Here is a 12131-nt window from a genome sequence, read left to right as displayed (position 1 = left end):
AATGCTAATTTTGGGGGGAAAAAAACAACAGATAAAACCATTACAATGTTCTTTAAAATGCTTGGAATAAAACAGGAGACTTGGAAGAAAGTATAGGCCAGCCAAGAGGGCAGAGTTGAAGTAGATACAACCAAGCTCTCCCCAAAAACTACTTCTTAAAGATCTGCCCTAGACCACATCCTGTTCAAGAAATCCAAGGGAAAAAAAGTGAACTATTACTTTTTTAAGACCTGCTGCTTTTTAAGACATGTTGGGAAAAAGATTGAGCTGGGAACAGAGTCTACCTAGGAGCAAGCTGTGAGGAATAGTCCAGGAGGGGGCTTAAGGAGGGCCTGACTTCAGAGAGGTCCCAGATGTGGCACAGAAGAGTCTGATCTTTCAAAAGGAGAGCAGGAAGTGCCAACTGGTGGCTCTGGTGTTCACAGCCCAAGTTGGACCACAGATCCAAGGCAGAATCAGGAGGGCATCTATACCTGGGAGTAGTCATCTAGGGCAAGGATAATTCCAGGGTCAAAGTTTGTATGTTAGGGAAGTAACAAGAACAGAAGTAAGCTTAAATTTTATGACTGTCACCAGGAATAGAGTCAAAGCTATGATCCAGGCTTCTATGATCCAGGCTTCCATCTTAGTCTAAAGGATATTGAATTATCTTATGAAGGTAAACGTAAGCAAACAATCAAAAGAGACAAAGATAAACTGTTTATATTCTGATAGAAGGAAGATAGAGGAAATCATCTCAGATAATTTGGAGGCATAAAGTAGAAGACTCAACAAACAAGAAGGGGTGGGGAGGGATGAGCAATTCCCACTTGATTCTTTCATCTGAACTGGTTAAAAAAGGGAAGAAAACATGAATATATTTCACTCAACCAGGAATATTAGCTCTACCTATCCACGAGCAGTTGATATTTGCCCAGTTATTTCAATCTGATTTAATTTGTGTGAGAAGTGTTTTATAATTGTTTTCAAAAAGATTCTGAGTCTGTCTTGGCAAATAGACTCCCAAATATTTTACATTGTCTGAGGTTACTTTGAATGGAATTTCTCTTTCTAGCTCTTCCTGCTGTTTCCTGCTAGACATATATAGAAAAGTTGAGGATTTATGAGGGTTTATTTTATAACCTGCAACTTTGCTAAAATTGCTAATTGTTTCCAGTAGTTTTTTAGATGATTTCTTGGGATTCTCTAGGTAGACCATCATGTCATCTGCAAAGAGTGAGAGTTTTGTCTCTTCCTTCCCAATTCTACCTCCTTCAATTTCTTTTTCTTCTCTAATTGCTGATGCTAACATTTCTAATACAATATTGAATAGTAGTGGTGATACTGGGCACGTTTGTTTCACACCTGATCTTATTGGGAATGCCTCTAGCCTCTCCCCATTGAATATAATGGTTGTTGATGGTTTCAGATAGATACTGCTAATTATGTTAAGGAACAGTCCATTTAGTCCTACACTTTCTAGTGTTTTTAATAGGAATGGATGCTGTATTTTGTCAAAAGCTTTTTCAGCATCTATTGATATGATCTTATGATTTCTGATGGGTTTGTTGTTGATATAATTGAGTATACTAACAGTTTTCCTAATATTGAACCAACCCTGCATTCCTGGAATAAATCCTACTTGATCATAATGTATTATCCTAGTGATGACTTGTTGTAGTCTTTTTGCTAAGATTTTATTTAGGATTTTTGCATCTATATTCATTAGGGAAATAGGTCTATAATTTTCTTTCTCTTTTTTAACTGTTCCTGGTTTAGGTAACAGTACCATATTGGTTTCATAGAAAGAGTTAGGCAGAGTTCCATCTTTCCATATTTTTCCAAAGAGTTTATAAAGGATTGGAACCAATTGTTCCTTAAATGTTTGGTAGAATTCACTTGCGAATCCATCAGGCCCTGGAGATGTTTTTTTAGGGAGTTCAATAGTGGCTTGTTGAAGTTCTTTTTATGAGATAGGGTTGTTTAGGTATTTAATCTTTTTCATTTAACCTGGGCAACTTATATTTTTGTAAATATTCATCCATTTCACTTAGATTATCGAATTTATTGGCATAGAGTTGAGCAAAATAATTTCGAATTATTACTTTAATTTCCTCCTCATTGGTGGTGAGTTTACCTTTTTCATTTATAATACTAACAATTTGGTTTTCTTCTTTCTTTTTTTAATCAAATTGACCAGAGGTTAATCAATTTTATTGTTTTTTTTCATAATGCCAACTTTTGGGGTTTTTTATTAATTCAATAGTTTTTTTGCTTTCGATTATATTAATTTCTCCTTTAATTTTAGAATTTCTAATTTTGTATTTGATTGGGGATTTCTGATTTGTTCTTTCTCTAATTTTTTTAGTTGCATGTTTAGTTCATTGATTTCCTCTTTCTCCAATTTATTCATATAAGTATTTAGAGCTATAATATATCCCCTGAGAGTCGCTTTGAATGAATCCCATAGGTTTTGGTATGTTGTTTCATTATTATAATTATCTAGGATAAAATGGTTAATTCTTTCAATAATTTGTTTTTTGGTCCACTCATTTTTTAAAATGAGGTTATTCAGTTTCCAATTTGTTCTGGGTCTATATCTCCTTGGCCCAGTATTGCATATGACTTTTATTGCACTGTGATCTGAGAAAGATGTATTCACTATTTCTGCCTTTCTGCAGTTGATCATTAGGTTTTCATGTCCTAGTACATGGTCGATTTTTTGTATAAGTCCCATGTACTGCAAAGAAAAAAGGTATATTCCTTTCTATCCCCATTCAGTTTCCTCCATAAGTCTACCATATCTAATTTTTCTAACAATCTATTTACCTCCCTAATTTCTTTGTTTGTTTTATGATTCGATTTATCTAGATCTGATAGCAGGAAGTTGAGGTCTCCCACTAGTAGAGTTTTGTTGTCTATGTCTTCCTGTATTTTTTTCAGCTTCTCCTCTGAGAATTTGGGTGCTGTCCCACTGTGTGTATATATATTCAATATTGAAATGACTTTATTGTCTATGGTACCCTTTAGGAGGATAAAGTTTCCTTCCTTATCTGTTTTAACACTATTTTTGCTGCTGCTTGTCTGAGATAAGAATTGCTACCCCTGCTTTTTTTACTTCAGCTGAAGCAAAATATATTTTGCTCCAACCTTTTACCTTTAATATATATATCTGCTTCAAATGAGGTTCGTGTAAGCAGCATATTGTAGGATTCTGGTTTTTAATCCATTCTGCTATTTGCTTACGCTTTAAGGGAGAGTTCATTCCATTCACATTCAAGGTTATGATTACAAATTCTTTATTGCCCTCTGTGCTATCTTCCCTCTGTTTGTATTTTCCCCCTTTCCCCTCCTTTTATCCATATTCCCCAGTCTTTTGTTTCTGAATACCACCCCCTTCATTGTGTTTGCCTTCCTATATCACACCCTCCCCTTTCTTTCCCCTTTCCCTTTTCCCTTCACTTCCTTTTGTTATTTCCACTTATTTCCCCCACTCCCCTTCCCTTTCTCTATTCCCCCTCCCCTTTTCCCCTTTTAATACTTAAAAGGTTTAGATGGTTTATAAGTTAACTGAGTATGTGTAGGTTGACTTTAAGCCAAGTCTGACGAGAAGAAGATTCAGGTGTTTCTCCCCTGCTCCCTTCTTCCCCTCTATTACCATAGGGATTTTGTACCTCTTAGTGTAATGAGATTTGCCCCATTCAATCCCCTCCCTCCTCCCGTCTCTTTCCTGTCCCCCTTTTTAGGGAGGTAGTATTTTTTTAGATCATTCTATCTAAGTCGTAGAAAATTCTGAGTGTCTGTCCCTTCTAGTTCAGTATATTCTATTGCATAGAGTCAAAATTCCTGAGAGTTATTAGAGTCTTTCTCCCAAGTGGGGTTAAAGCCAGTTACATCCCATTAGATAGAAGTTTCGTGGATAGGTTATTAATGTCCATTATTTCTGGCTAGGTATATTCTCTCTGTTAGAGTTACATTTCTCAAGATTTATGAGAATCTTTTTTTTCCCTCATGCCGGGATATAGCCAGTTTCAACTTGCTGAATTGCATTTTTTTTCCTTTTACTGCCCCCCCCCTTTTTTTTTACCTTTTCATGTGTCTCTTGAACCTCCTGTTTGATGTCCAAATTTTCTGTTTAGCTCTGTTATTTTCATCAGAAATTTTTGGAATTCTTCCATTTTGTTAAATGTCCATCTTTTTCCCTGGAAGAGAAGGCTCAGCTTTGCAGGAAAGTAGATTCTTGGCTGCATTCCAAGCTCCTGTGCTCTTCGAAATATCTCATTCCAGGCCCTTCAATCCCTTAAAGTTGTTGCAGCCAGGTCCTGCGTGATCCTTACTGTGGCTCCTTGATATTGAAATTGTTTTTTTCTGGCTGCTTGCAGGATTTTCCTCTTTAATCTGATACTTCTGGAGTTTAGCCACAACATTCCTTGGTGTTTTCATTTTAGGATCTTTTTCTGGTGGGGATTGATGTACTCTCATTAACTACTTTGCCCTCTGATTCCATGATATCAGGGCAGTTTTCCATCACTAGATCCTGTAATATTAAGTCCAGGCTTTTTGTCCTCTTCAATGTTTTCAGAAAGTCCTATAATTTTCAGGGTGCCCCTCCTCGATCTATTCTCGAGGTCAGTGGTTTGGTTGATGAGGTATTTTACATTTGCTTCTATTTTTTCTACTTTTTGATTTTAACTGACTCTTGATGACTCATGGATTCATTAGTTTCTGTAGACTCCATTCTTTTTTGGGGGGAGGAGTTTTCTTCATTTACCTTTTGCAAATCCTTTTCCAATTGGTCAATTCTACTTTTGAAAGAGCTTTCCACTTGACCAGTTGAGGTTTTGAGAGAATTAATTTCTTTTTGCATTTGCTCATTTGAGGATCTGAGAGAATTATTCTCATTTTGTAATCGTCCAATTGATGATCTGAGAGATTTATTCTCCTTTTGTGTTTGTCCAATTGTACTTTCTAAGGTTTTGTTTTCTTGTTGAAAGGTATTGTCTCTCCCAAATTTTTAAGCTCCTTCCTTATTTCTTCAAAGTCTTAATGTGCTGGAGACCAGATTGTATTCTCCTCAGAGGTTCCAGGTCTCTCTGAGTTGGGGTCTTTCCCTTCCAGGAATTTTTCTATGGATCCACCTTTCCGCTGACCCTTCTTCATTATGCTAAGACCTTGAGCTGGGGGGCGGGGCTGGTTTCACCTGGGCTTGGGATCACTAAAGGCTTTACTCACTAAGTGCAGTTTCTCTTGCTGGCCAGTAGGAGGTGCTTGTTGCTTTCTCTGGAGTGTCTGTGACCTTGGTTAAGAGGCCTTCTCCCTTTGCTTGAGGGAGATAATTGGAGCTATTGAATTCTTTTCCCTTCAATCAATGGTGGGCTTTACCCTGGCCTGAGGTCGTTCCTCAGCTGGGCTGGTTCCTCTGCTCACACACCTGGGCCTGAAGCAGAAGTAGTAGTTTGCATCCATTTGTTTGGGAAGAGGCCTCGTGCAATGGAGGCATGGACTCAGAGTTTCTCAGACCTGAGGAGCCCAGGAATGGTGTCCCCAGCTCTCCTGAACCAGAACTCCACCCCCAGCCAGGTCCCCAAGCTCCAGGGGGACAGCACCAACACCAACACCTCTGCTTCCCCACAGACCCAAGCCCCTTTCATCCAGCCCCATCGCTGATCCAGCAGGTCAGGCTCTCGGGTCCTCAGACTCCCTGTTCCAATTCAGCTGTTAATCTGGCTGATCCAGGGCTGATCCTCCCTCTGAGCCCAGACTCACCCACCCGTACACAGCCAAAGCTGCTGCAGGAGACAAATCCTGAGGTAGATGTCCTTTCTCCTGGCTTTTCTTTCTGGGTTTTGTGGGTCAGATTGTTTCATGTGATAGATGGGGAAGAGATCAGGAGACTTTAGAACTGTGCCTGTCTTCTCTCCACCATCTTGGCCGGAACACTACTACACTTTCTAACATGAGAGGTGATGGACTTAGGGTGCAGACTGACATATATTTTCTGTATATAGTCAAAGCAGGAATTTGTCTTACTGATTAGGCCCATTTATTGCAATAATTTTTCTTTTATTTTATTTTCTATTGGATAGCAGGGGGTAGAAGTGGAAGAAGGAAAAAGTAGATTTTTATTAATTAAAAATACAATGAAATTTAAAAGAAAAGAGGGTGTAGGCAAGTACTACAAAGATCAGAAGAGAAGAAATTAACTGAGGGAAAAATCTTTTTTCAGCAAATTTCTCTGATGAAAGTTTAATTTCACAAATATATAAGGTGGGGCAGCTAGGAGGTGCAGTGGATAGTGCACCGGCCCTGGAGTCAGGAGTACCCGAGTTCAAATCCAGCCTAATACACTTAATAATTAAGTAGGTTTATGACCTTGGGACAAGCCACTTAAGCCCATTTGCCTTGCAAAAACCTAAAAAAAAAGTGGGAGAAACCTAGGTGGCACAATGAATAGAGCATCAGCCCTGGAGTCAGGAATACCTGAGCTCAAATCCAACCTCAGACACTTAATAATTACCTAGCTGTGTGACTTTGGGCAAGCCACTTAACCCCATTGCCTTGCAAAAAAAAAAAAATTCATAGAGATAGATAGATAGATAGATAGATAGATAGATTTATGTAGGGAGCAGCTGAGTGGCACAGTGGATAGAGCATTGGCTCTGGAGTTAGGAGGACATGAGTTCAAATCTGACTTCAGACACCTAATAATTGTGACCTGGTCAAGTCACTTAACCCCATTGCCTTGCAGAAACCCAAAAAAAAATTTTATGGAAAAAAGTCATTCTTCAAATGATGGCCAGAGTATATCAAAAATAATTTTCTAAGGAAAAATTTTAATATCATAATAGAAATATGAAACTCTTCCAAATGACTAAGCTTGAGAAATGAAAATGACAGTTACTTTAAACTTAAACGCTTCAGATTGGCAAATTGGTGGGAAAAAAGAAAAGCAGCTTTTCTTCCTGAGTCAAAGAACTGGAAATTAAGGAAGGTGCCAGTAATTCATAAATGGTGGAAAAATTTTTGGAAAGTGAATGTAAAATACCACCGAAAGAAATCATGGAAGAGGGGCGGCTAGGTGGCGTAGTGAATAAAGCACCGGCCTTAGAGTCAGGAGTACCTGGGTTCAAATCCAGTCTCAGACGCTTAATAATTACCTAGCTGTGTGGCCTTGGGCAAGCCACTTAACCCCATTTGCCTTGCAAAAACCTAAAAAAAAAAATCATGGAAGAAATTATTTCAGTCAAAGAGTCCAGCTATTGGGATAAAAACTCTCTCTTTGATAAAAACTGTTGAGAAAATTGGAAGTTAGTATGGCAGAAATTTGGATTAGACCAGCACCTCACACCCTATACCAAGATAAGATCAAAATGGATAAAGGATTTAGACATAAAAAAAAAAATATTATCAGCAAACTAGGAGATCAAGGAATAGTTTACCTGTCAGATCTATGGAAAGGGAAGCAGTTTATGAATAAGGAAGAGATGGAGAACATCATTAAAACAAACTAGATAATTTTTATTACATTAAATTAAAAAGCTTTTGCACAAACAAAACCACTGTAACCAAGATCAAAAGAAATGTAGTAAATTTAGAAACAATTTTTACAGCTATTATTTCTGACAAAGGAATCATTTCTAAAATACTTAGAGAACTGAGTCAAATTTTTAAAAAGACAAGCCAAGGGGGCAGAGCCAAGATGGCGATAAGAACGGATCATGTCTTAGGCGCTCTCTCATAAAACTCAAACTAAGGACTCTAACTAAATTTTTGAGAGACAGAACCCACAGAGGGACCCAGTGAGGCAGTTCTCCTACTCAAGGTAACCTGGAAAGGAGCAGAAAGGCTCTGCTCCGCAGGGTTGGAGGGGCAGCCTGCCAGAGGGGTGGCCCATCAGAGCAAAAGAACTTCAGCCTCCCGGAGGCAGCCCCAGGGCACTGGGAGCCGTGCAGTGGGGGAGTTTCCTGACCTATGCCCTGGGGAGCACTGGGCACAAATTGGGGGAAGGGGGGGACCTCTGCCAGAGGGAACACATGAAGCCCAGCCCTTAGGGCACACAGCCAGCAGCATGGCCACTGCATTCCAGATCCAGGAAACAGAAGCAGGCAGAGCCAGTAAGCAGGAGCCCCCACGGAATGAGCCCACTGAACTGAGGGAGGGGAGTGAAGAGAGACTGCCAAGCTCTGTCCTCTGCCCCTGGAACAGGACTCTGGGCTTCTGAACACATTCAGATCTTGATCACAGTCTAGGCCCCCCCCCATAGAAGAGCAGGCCCCCCCAACCTCAGCCCCATGGCAGAAGGGGGCACATATGGTCATTCACAGACCAGGAGGGAGGACAGAGCCCCACACATTTAGACCCTTGTGAGAGTGTCCCAAAAGCTCAGGAAGCACCCCAAAACCAGGCTCAGGCTGGAAAAATGAGCAAACAGAGAAACAAGAGGAACACCATTGAGAAATATTTTGCATATGAGCCTAAGAAGGATCAAAATACTCAGTCTGAAGATGAGGAATCACAAGCTCCTGCATCTAAAGACTCCAAGAAAAACAGAAATTGGGCTCAGGCTATGACAGAGCTCAAAAAAGACTCTGAAAACCAAATGAGGGAGTTGGAAGAAAAATTGGGAAAAGAAATAAGAGAGATGCAGGAAAAACATGAAAATGAAGTCAGCAGCCTAGTCAAGGAAATCCACAAAAACTGCTGAAGAAAATAGCATGCTAAAAAAAACAGCTTAGGTCAAATGGATAAAATAGTTCAAAAAGTTATTGAGGAGAAGAATGCCTTAAAAAGCAAAATTGGCCAGATGGAAAAAGAAATAAGAAAACTCTCTGCGGAGAACAATTCCTTCAGACAAAGAATAGAACTCAGGGAGATTACTGAATTTACGAGAAATTGGGACTCAATACTTCAAAACCAAAAGAATGAAAAATTAGAAGAAAATGTGAAACATCTCATTGAAAAAACAACTGATATGGAAAACAGCCTTAGAAAAGATAATTAAAAATTATTGAAATACCTCAAAGTCATGATCAGGAAAAGAGCTTTGACATCATTTTCAAAGAGTTACTACAGGAAAATTGCCCTGATATTCTAGAAGCAGAGGGCAAAATAGAAATGGAGAGAATCCACCAATCCCCCTGAGAAAGAGATCCCAAAAAACCAACCCCTAGGAATATTATAGCCAAGTTCCAGAACTCCCAAGTCAAAGAGAAAATATTACAAGCAGCCAGAAGGACACAATTCAAATATTGTGGAGCTGCAGTCAGGATCACACAGGACTTAGCAGCAACTACATTAGAAGCTTGTAAGGCTTGGAATATAATATACTGGAAGGCAAAAGAGCTTAGAATGCAACCGAGAATCCACTACCCAGCAAAACTGAATGTCCTCTCCCAAAGATGGACTGTCAATGAACCAGGGGAATTTCAAATGTTCCTGTTGGAATGGCCAGAGCTGAACAGGTGTGATCTTCAGATACAGGACTCAGGTGAAGCATAGAGATTGGAGGAGAGGGGTAAAAATATGAGGGACTTAATGATGATGAACTGCAAGTATTCCTGCATAGAAAAATGACACTAATAATACTCATATGAACCTTTTCAGTTAATAGAGCAGGTAGGAGATTTTATAGTTGAAGCACAGGAGAAAGCTGAATTCGAAGATAAAATATGGTGTAAAAATGGAGTCAATAGGAAAAAGGGAAATGTAATGGGAGAACGAAAAAAGGAGAGGGGGAATAGGCCAAGATATTTCATATAAGATTTTTCTTTATTACAATGAGCTATTGCAATGATATGGAAGGGGGAAGGCAAGGGGGAATGAGGGAATCTTCGCTCTCATCAGAGGTGGCTAGGAGAAAAAAGAGCATATATACTCAATGGGGGTATAGGCATCTGGAGTAAGAAGGAGGGGGGAGCAGGGGGAAGGGCAGGGATGTGAATAAAGGAGGAGAGAATGGACTATGGGGGAGAGTGGTCAGATATAACACATTTTCTTTTTTACTTCTTGCAAGGAGCTGGGATTGGATGGCCTGTCCAGGACCATAGGGCCAGGTGGATGCTGGGCCTAAGGGGTGGTAGGGGGGGCTCGGGGCCTCTTGGCCCCAGGCCCAGAGAACTGTCTGTTGTGCCACTCAGCTACCCTACAGCAGAGTCAGAGTGAAAGGAGAGAGAAAATATAGTACATGGTAGTGGAGAAATACGAAAGGAGGGAGTTGCGATCAGCAATGGCAATGGTGGAAAAATATTGGAAGTAACTTTGGTGATGGACTTATTATAAAAAATGTGATCCACCCACAACAGAATTGTTGGTGTTGGAACACAGACTGAAGCACATTTATTATTATTATTATTATTATTTTGGGGGAGGGTACAGGGCAAATGCCTGTTTGGGACCACATAGCAGGGTGATAGTTGTGTGTCTGAGGCCAGATTTGGACCCCCGTGCCCCTGGCTCAAGGGCCAATGCTCTGTCTGCCACTCAGCCACCCCTACTATTATTACTATTTTACTTTATTTTGGGTCTTTTTTTTCTTTTTTTTTTTTGGTTTTTGCAGGGCATTAGAGAAAAGAGAAATGCAAATTAAAGCATCACTGAGGCACCACCTCACAATGTTCAGAGTGGTCAATATGACTATAAAAGACAATGATCAATGTTGGAAGGGATGTAGGAAATCTGGGACACTAATACACTGTTGATGGAGCTGTGAACTCATCCAACCTTTCTGGAGAGCAATTTGGAATTATGCCCAAAATGCAACAAAAATGTGCATTTTACAATTGAGGAAACTAAGGAAAAGAGAGTTAAGTGACTTGCCCAGAGTCACACAGTATGAGGTCAAATTTGATAAGTCTTCCTGGCTTTAGGTTCTTATTCTTTTTCCACTTCAGATCAAGTTGCTCCAAGCAGGAACAATAAATATTGGAAATGTTGGGAGAGAAAAAATCAGTTTCATATAACATTTTTCCATCTGTACGTGTATCTTTAGCATTAAAGAAAAATGAGCAGAAGCTGAATGAAAGAATGATCTTGAAAATGTCCAGTGTTTTCAATGACTTTTCAGTGTTACTTAACTGACTTAAGAAAACTCCATCTTTTTATATCCAGACTTCCCAGTAATGCCAGAAGACTGTAAATCATGGAAAGCCATAATCTCAGAAAAGAACAATCACAGGTGATTGTTGGGAAAAAAACTCACATTAGACTGAAATATACTTTAACAAGGTTAGATTGTGTGTGAGAAGCAGCTTATCAATGATCTAAATGGGGGCAGCTAGGTGGCGCAGTGGATAAAGCACCGGCCCTGGAGTCAGGAGTACCTGAGTTCAAATCGGGCCTCAGACACTTAATAATTACCTAGCTGTGGGGCCTTGGACAAGCCACTTAACCCCATTTACCTTGCAAAACCCTAAAAAAAAAAAAAGAAAAAAAAAGTAGACTATGTAAGGTTAGGGTATAATTTAGAGCTATAGGAGACCTTGAATTTAATTCCTCCAAATATACAAATTGTTGCAGATCAGGAAAACAAAAGACTGCATAATTTATCTAGTCATAATGGTAGTAAGTGCCAAAACAAACTCATTCAAAAATTCCAAATCTTGTACTCCCAAGTTATCCACTATATGAAGTACAGCCCTTTAGACATAGCTTCTATTTTGTCAGGAACAGATTTATCTTACCACAATCTCTGAAGACTTTGTTCTCCTAGTGAAAGAACCCAGTATATTGAGTGGGATTGTTTATGGAAGATATCCACCTGGACATTGCACAGGAGATAGGGTTGAAATGATTTCAAGCTACACTAATCAAGAAGTATTTGAACTAAGTATAACTTTTAGGTCCACTGATGTATCAAGACTTTGTCAAACCTATGGCAGGAAGCAAAATTTCACAGGCTTCCATGACCTTGAAAGACACCTAAAAACAAATTAGTCTAATGGTCTTTTCTAACTTCACATACTATTTAATTTTAAATCCTTTTCAGAAATCTGACAAGAGATGCAACTTCACCTTGTTTTTTATTCATCATACTCAGTTTAAAGATATATAATATAAAAAGAGTTTAGCAATTCTTTGTTCTCGGTCAATATTGTCATCATATTTTAAGGGCCTCAGTATTCCTATTTCTCTTCTCCAGGTAAATCACTAGTTTT

Source organism: Macrotis lagotis, chromosome 4 (assembly GCF_037893015.1).
Source record: "Macrotis lagotis isolate mMagLag1 chromosome 4, bilby.v1.9.chrom.fasta, whole genome shotgun sequence".
Taxonomy (NCBI): domain Eukaryota; kingdom Metazoa; phylum Chordata; class Mammalia; order Peramelemorphia; family Peramelidae; genus Macrotis; species Macrotis lagotis.
Note: the sequence above shows the minus strand (reverse complement) of the source record.